Raw genomic sequence first — 7,589 nt, 5'->3', positions numbered from 1 at the left:
ATTTGCTAAAATATTTCAAGTCTTCTGTTTAGGAACCTTATCAAAGTCACCAATACAGATTTTGAGTAGTTCAATGTGTTAGACTAAGTTAAGACACTTTAAGTTTCTGAATTGAAAATCAACTATTTCTCTCCACTGATGATGCAACATGTCTGGTGCAGTGGTTGGCAGGCATGGGCTGAGACTCTCCCACACCTGCAGACAGTTACCGTATTTTCTGCAGTATAAGGCACACCTAAAAACCTCAAATTTTCTCAAAAGCTGACAGTGTGCCTTTATAATCCGGTGCGGCTTATATATATATATATATATATATGTATATATATATATGGACCAATATTGAGCCACAATAAGCGGTAAAAAAATGGATGGATGGAAGTCTTGCAACTACGGTAAGCAACTGCCAACTTAATTTTCCCCCGTAGAAGCGTGCGGTGCATGCTGGGATACATGACTGCGGGAGGAGCCGTTTATATAAAGACCCCAAAATGGCTCCTATTAAGAGACATTCTTACGACAGAGTTTAAACTCAAGGTGATCAGTCACACAGTAGAACATGGGAATTGAGCAGCAGCGAGAAAATTTAACAGCAGCGACACTGACTCGTTTAATGACTTCGATGAGACGGAGCCAAGAATGTTGGATGCCGTATTCGCCCAACTGTTTGATTCGAACACTGAAGAATTTGAGGGATTCGTGAATGAGGAAATACTTAAAGTGAGCTTTACATGTTTATTTTGTGTGTTGTGTGACATTATCGTTTGAGCGAAGTTGAGTTATTGATATGTTATTGCTTTGCACCATTTCCCGTGTTACTATATTGTGATTACACTGATTTACCGTAACAGTATCAGACTTTTTTTTTTTCGTGTTTATTGAATCGGGGAAAATAAAACAGCTGTTTATTCATTTTGGGAGTGAACGGAGTTGTCAGAACGCAGGTTTGTAATCTATTAAAGTTTGACTGACCTGACTGTTTTGTTAGATAGTACTTAATTTCTTCAGGAGAGTTCCTTCAGGAAAATTAACATTTTCAGCACAATCCCATTCAAGGTCAAACATTACAGGGAGACGGAAAAGCATCGCTGATGGGTCTGCCCACTTCCGGCACCGCTTACAAAAAAGGTAAGAAACAGGTAAATGTGTGTGGGGGGGAATAAAGAATCAGTCTAAGCCTGGGCCTCTGGAGAGGGGGTCCAGACTGAGACCAATTGAAAAAAAACGGGAAAAAAAACCCTCATCGCCATAGTACACATTCCTCTTACATGTGTCTAAGAGGGAAACATCAAAGAAAACAAAGGACATGAAACACATTAAAGAAGCAACCTACCACATAGTGAAGGACATACACTATTTGATTTCCTATTATGCAGCACATTTTTATTTGACAGTTCTTGAATTATCTTGTGTGACATCATGCACAAAAGTGCACTTTATTTGTTTTAAACTATTGTAGTGGCGTTCTGTACAAAAAGTGCACTTTTAGTGTTTTGATGTCATCTGAGTGACATCATGCACAAAAGTGCACTAATAGCTTGTTTTAAAATGTCTCTGACAATCTTGCACTTTCTGTTCTCTTCCTTTTAATACGAGCAATTTGATCTCCCACCTCTTCAAGAATCATAAGGAGATCGACAATGAATACAAGTGGAAGATGGATGAAAATTGAACACAGAAAAAAAGTAGTACCACACCGTTGTCGCTTAAAGACTCCGCCGAGAAAAAACATAAATACAACATGGCGCACACTTTGCAGCTTGCAGTGAATGGAGATGCCCTGTCTCAACGCAGCATTTCAGAAGCTCTGGCTGACTGCTAGGCCACTTCAAGCACTCACCACTAGCTTGCAGCACATTTGTGTTACTCATACAAATAAGTTAGAGCAGTGCAGATTGATCCCAGTGTATAATTTCCTGTTATACAGTATACCAGGCAGTCTTGCACTAAATGAGGACTGTTATTGTTTACTTATTACTGTAGTATACTGTGGGCTGAAGCTGTGTGCCTTCATTGCTTTTGTAGCGGTTTTGAGGCATGTTTAAAAAAAAAAAGAATAATGCACTTTCTTAGACTTTGTGAAAGTCGAAGTATAGTATTTCCCATAGTTGTAGTGGGTATCAGGATTATCTCAGGGAGAGCATGTTCCAAATTCCAAGCTGCAGTTTTGAGGCATGTTAAAAAAAATAATGCACTTTGTGACTTCAATAATAAATATGGCAGTGCCATGTTGGCATTTTTTTTTCCATAAGTTGAGTTGATTTATTTTGGAAAACCTTGTTACATTGTTTAATGCATCCAGCGGGGCATCACAAAAAAATTAGGCATAATGTGTTAATTCCACCACTGTATATATCGGTATCGGTTGATATCGGAATCGGTAATTAAGAGTTGGACAATATCGGATATTAGCAAAAAGCCATTATCGGACATCTCCAAATATGATCGACTGTATCGAAAGCAGCGCTAAGATCAAGAAACAGCAACATGGATGACGCATCAGCATCCATCGTTAGTAATAGATCATTAGTCATTTTTCTGAGGGCTGTTTCCATAGAGTAATTTACTGTATTTTTCAGACTATAAGTCGCAGTTTTTTTCATAGTTTGGCCGGGGGTGCGACTATACTCAGGAGCGACTTACGTGTGAAATTATTAACACATTACCGTAAAATATCAAATAATATTTTGCTCATTCACGTAAGAGACTAGACGTATAAGATTTCATGGGATTTATGGATTAGGAGTGACAGATAGTTTGGTAAAGGTATAGCATGTTCTATATGTTATAGTTATTTGAATGACTCTGACCATAATATGTTAGGTTAACATAGCAGGCACCTTCTCAGTTGGTTATTTATGCCTCATATAACCTACACTTATTCAGCCTGTTGTTCACTATTCTTTATTTATTTGAAATTGCCTTTCAAATGTCTAATCTTGGTGTTGGATTTTATCAAATAAATTTCCCCCAAAAATGCAACTTATGCTCCAGCGCGACTTACATATGTTTTTTTCCTTCTTTATTATGCATTTTCGGCAGGTGCTACTTATGCTCCTGAGCGACGTAAAAATACGGTAGCCTGAAACCGGACTGAAAGGGTTCACAGAGACTGTTAGACGCCAAGTGTTCATTTAGCTGCTGTGCAACAATTTTTTCTGTGATTTTCAAAATAAAGGGAAGGTGATACACGGGCCGGTAGTTTACCATGAGGTCAGGATCGAGGTTAACTACCTGCGTACGCGTGAGCCTTCCCATGAACAGAGCCTTCTGGGACCACTTTTAACTCTGTCATTACTCCGTTAAAGCCAATGAAGCTGATTAAGTCTGCTTCTGGATATGATTTGATTTGCATGGGCAATTTGCTTAAAGGACGGCTCTCAAATGAACGAATTAAAACTGTGAATCGTTTTTCCATTCACTTGATAAAGCCGTTCAAAAGACTCAACTCGTTCCCGAACGTCATGTGTCTATTAAAAAACATGTTTTCCTGAAGTGTTTATCTATGCTTTGAGGTTTTATGCCGATTCTTGGCAGTCAGAAACGTGACTGGAGGCATCATGATTACATGCTGCTCCAGCACTTTTTTCTGTGCTAATACAGTAGTACATTGCCTTCATAGAATTTGGTTGTTAGCTACAGTATCGACCTGATTTACAAAGATCCAAATACCACGCAATAAAAAGAATGAGCAATCTATAAAATAGTGTGTATTATTACTTTGAGTCTTGCGTTTGATCTAAAAAGACTACCGTTTGAATAATTATGTATAAGTTATCACACAACTCTTATGCTTAAAAGCTGTTGCTATAGTTATTATCAATTGTGCTGAAGTTGTACTTTTCTATTTGCACAAAAGCACACAACGGGGTAATCAGAACAGAGACTGGGCGAGATCACGAGTGCCAGCACAGTTCCATTCTGAATAATCATGTATTGTGTCTAATCAGTGATGTTAATTAGGGACCTACCGAATAAATAGAGGAGCACGTGGGACTGTACCTTTGGAGGAGGGGTCTCAAACTCAATTCACCTGGGGGCCACTGGATGCAGAGTCTGGGAGAGGCTGGGCCACAAGAAAAGATTTCTTAAAACATTTTTGCATACTCCTCAGCATGTCTAGTTGTATAATGACGTTTCAAATTGTATTCCTTGTGCACCCCAAGTTTCTCTGTGCAGATAAGACACGTCGGGGTTCCCCTGTGCTCAACAAAGAAATATTGCATCTCCCACTTTTCCTGGAATTGTCTTTGCTCATCACTAACCTTTCTCTTCCCTGCAGGCTCTAAAAAAAGACATGTTTGGGGTTGTGGAATATATTTGCAATTAGCCGACACACGGAGAATAACGTTAGTTCCGCAATGTGTTTTGTTCCGCTTTTCCTCCCTACAGCAACACGGCAGACGGTGGATAATAGGGAAAGTACCAGGATAACGAACGCAAAAAAGTGGCGGCTCCCGGAGTGTTATCCGGCGTCATATAGAAATATATGTAGTGTTCATCGTGTGAGGCAATGCAAATTAAACAATAAAAAAAAACAACACGGTTTGAATTTGTCCTGGTTATCGGGGACGGTTTTTAATGACGGACAGGTGTCGCGGTGTGGCTGCAGCCAGGCACGTAAGAAAACCCTCGTCTCCATGGCAACGTTTCTGTCGCTTTCACTCATTTGCCGCTTTTCCGCCAACGCAGGGGTAGGCAACCCAGAACGTTGACAGAGCCATTTTGTACCCAAATTTACACAACGCTGTCAAGCACCATTCATAAAAAACTCGAAGGCTGCACCAACATTAAAATTTCATATTAATGTGTGGGCCGCAAAATTACGTCTAGCGGGCCGCATGTCAGAGACCCCTGCTTTAGAGCGTAGGGCAGGGGTCAGGAACCCTTTTTGGCTGAGAGAGCCATGAAAGCCAAATATTTAAAATGTATTTCCGTGAGAGCCGTATAATATTTTTAACAATGAATACAACAGACAGGTTCAAACACTGATGACATCTATTAAACAGACAAGAAGCAAGGAATTAAACAGAGACTGGATTCAATTGAGCTCAATGAGGAGAAACACGTAGACCTGTACCCTTGTACAGTGTCGTCCCACACTCTGACAAGAGAATATTACGCCTTCTCTTTTATTTGCACTTTCCCTGATCCTTTTTTTTTTCCTTTGTCATGAAAAAGGGACGTTTTTGTCATGAAAAAGGGAGTTTTTTGCGGTTGGTGCACTAATTGTAAGTGTATATTGTGTTTTTTATGTTGATTTAATAAAAAATAAAAATAAAAAAAATGTGTTTTTTTGTGTTTTTTTTAAGAAAAATTTATAAAAAAATTATTCTGCGGCCCGGTACCAATCGGGCCACGGCCAGGTACCGGGCCGCTGCCCAGTGGTTGGGGACCACTGTAATAGATGGTTCACTGTTTGAACCTGACATCTTTGTGCGCAATTGTAAAGTGGTTCAGACTGCCTTATTTTAAGGCCTACAGAAATTAGATTTTCTTATTCAAACGGGGATAGCAGGTCCATTCTATGTGTGATCATTTCACGATATTGCCATATTTTTGCTGTTTAGTAGAGAACATCCACGATAAAGTTTGCAACTTTTGGTCGCTAATAAAAAATCCTTGCCTAGCAGACGATGTACGCGTGACATCACGGGTTGTGGAGCTCCTCACATCTGAACATTGTTTACAATCATGGCCACCAGCAGCGAGAGCGATTCGGACCGAGAAAGCGACCATTTCCCCATTAATTTGAGCAAAGATGAAAGATTTATGGATGAGGAAAGTGAGAGTGAAGGTCTAGAGAAAAAAAAAAAAGACGGCAGAGCGATTCAGATAGACAAATTTACTAGGATAATTCTGGAAAATCCCTTATCTGCTAATTGTGTTACTAGTGTTTTAGTGAGATTATATGGTCGTACCTGTACAACCTGAAGGTCGGAGGGGTGTGGCCACGGGTGTGGCGACCGCCAGTGTCTCCGAGGGAAGTCACGTTTCTCAATGAGGCAAAGGCATTCGACGCTTCCTCCACGTTAGAAGCATCCGACAGTCGGGGGCGGCCGGTGGGAGGAGGCAAGAGTCCGCAGCTGCCTCTTTGACAGGTGCAGGATGAACGACACAAGCTCTCCGCTCATGTCTGCGGTAAGAGCCGACTTGTTACCACCCTTTTCTCACCGAAACTTGCTGGTTGACATGTGGTAGGGAACCATGTCCGCTTGACCGCTCTGCTCCGTAGTAAAGCTTCACCGTCATCCTTCGGGAATGTAAACAATGAAACACCGGCTGTGTGTGTGTTGCTAAAGGCGGCCGCAATACACCGCTTCGCACCTACATCTTGCTTCTTTGACGTGTCCATTATTAATTGAACAAATTGCAAAAGATTCAGCAACACAGATGTCCATTATACTGTGGAATTATTCGATGAAAAGAGACGACTTATAGCTGTGAACGGTGCTGGACCAAAATGTCCTCTACAATGCGTGACGTCACGCGCACGCGTCATCATACCCCGACGGTTTAGCATGATACTTCCGGGCGAAATTTAAAATTGCAATTTAGTAAACTAAAGCGGCAGTATTGGCACATGTTGCAATGTTAATATTTCCTCATTGATATATAAATTATCAAACTACGTGGACGGTAGTAGTGGGTTTCAGTAGGACTTTAAACGACAAACGAGGTATAATGATGCAATATGTAACTACAGCTAGCCTAACTAGCATGTTAGCATTGATTAGCTTACAGTCCAAATACGCCTGATTAGCACTACGCACAAGTCAATAACATCAACAAAGCTCACCTTTGGGAATTCACACACATCCTAAAACGTTTGTTGGACAATATGAGACAAAGGAGTGGCAACAAAAAAAACACGTCCTACTGTGGCAGCGTCGAGAAAATGTGTACATGTAAACACATTACGGTGCGTTCAAAGACCGGCAAAATTAGTAGGACAAAACGGCGCTCGCCAAATCCACTCATCAGTGAAGCATGTTTAATATAAACACTGGGATTTCTAATCATTAGGAAGGTTTGCGTCATATCACAGAAATAATATTAAAACAAACACTAAATGAGGGAATTCCATGTGAATGTTCCATCCTTAAATCCATTCATTTTCTAACGCTTATTGTCCCTTTTTGGGGTCGCTGGAACCTCTCAGCTGCATCTGGGCGGATGCAGTGTACACCCTGGACAAGTCGCCACCTCATCACAGGGCCAACACAGATAGACAGATAATATCCACACGCTAGGGACCATTTAGTGTTGCCAGTCAACCTATCGCCAGGTGCATGTCTTTAGAGGTGGGAGGGAACCCACGCAGTCACGGGGAGAACATGCAAACTCCACACAGAAAGATCCCGAGGCCCGGGATTGAACTAGGGATTACTTAAGACCTTCGTATTGTGAGGCACATGCACTAACCCCTCTCCCACCATGTGAATGTTTCAATGTTCTCCTTTCTGAGCTGGTAGAGAGGAGTTAGCCTGTCCATATGATCTTACAATCCCCGTTTCCATATGACTTGGGAAATTGTGTTAGATGTAAATACAAACGGAATAAAATGATTTGCAAATCCTTTTCAACCCATA

Source organism: Nerophis ophidion, linkage group LG24 (genome assembly GCF_033978795.1).
Source record: "Nerophis ophidion isolate RoL-2023_Sa linkage group LG24, RoL_Noph_v1.0, whole genome shotgun sequence".
NCBI classification, from domain to species: Eukaryota; Metazoa; Chordata; class Actinopteri; order Syngnathiformes; family Syngnathidae; genus Nerophis; species Nerophis ophidion.
Note: the sequence above shows the minus strand (reverse complement) of the source record.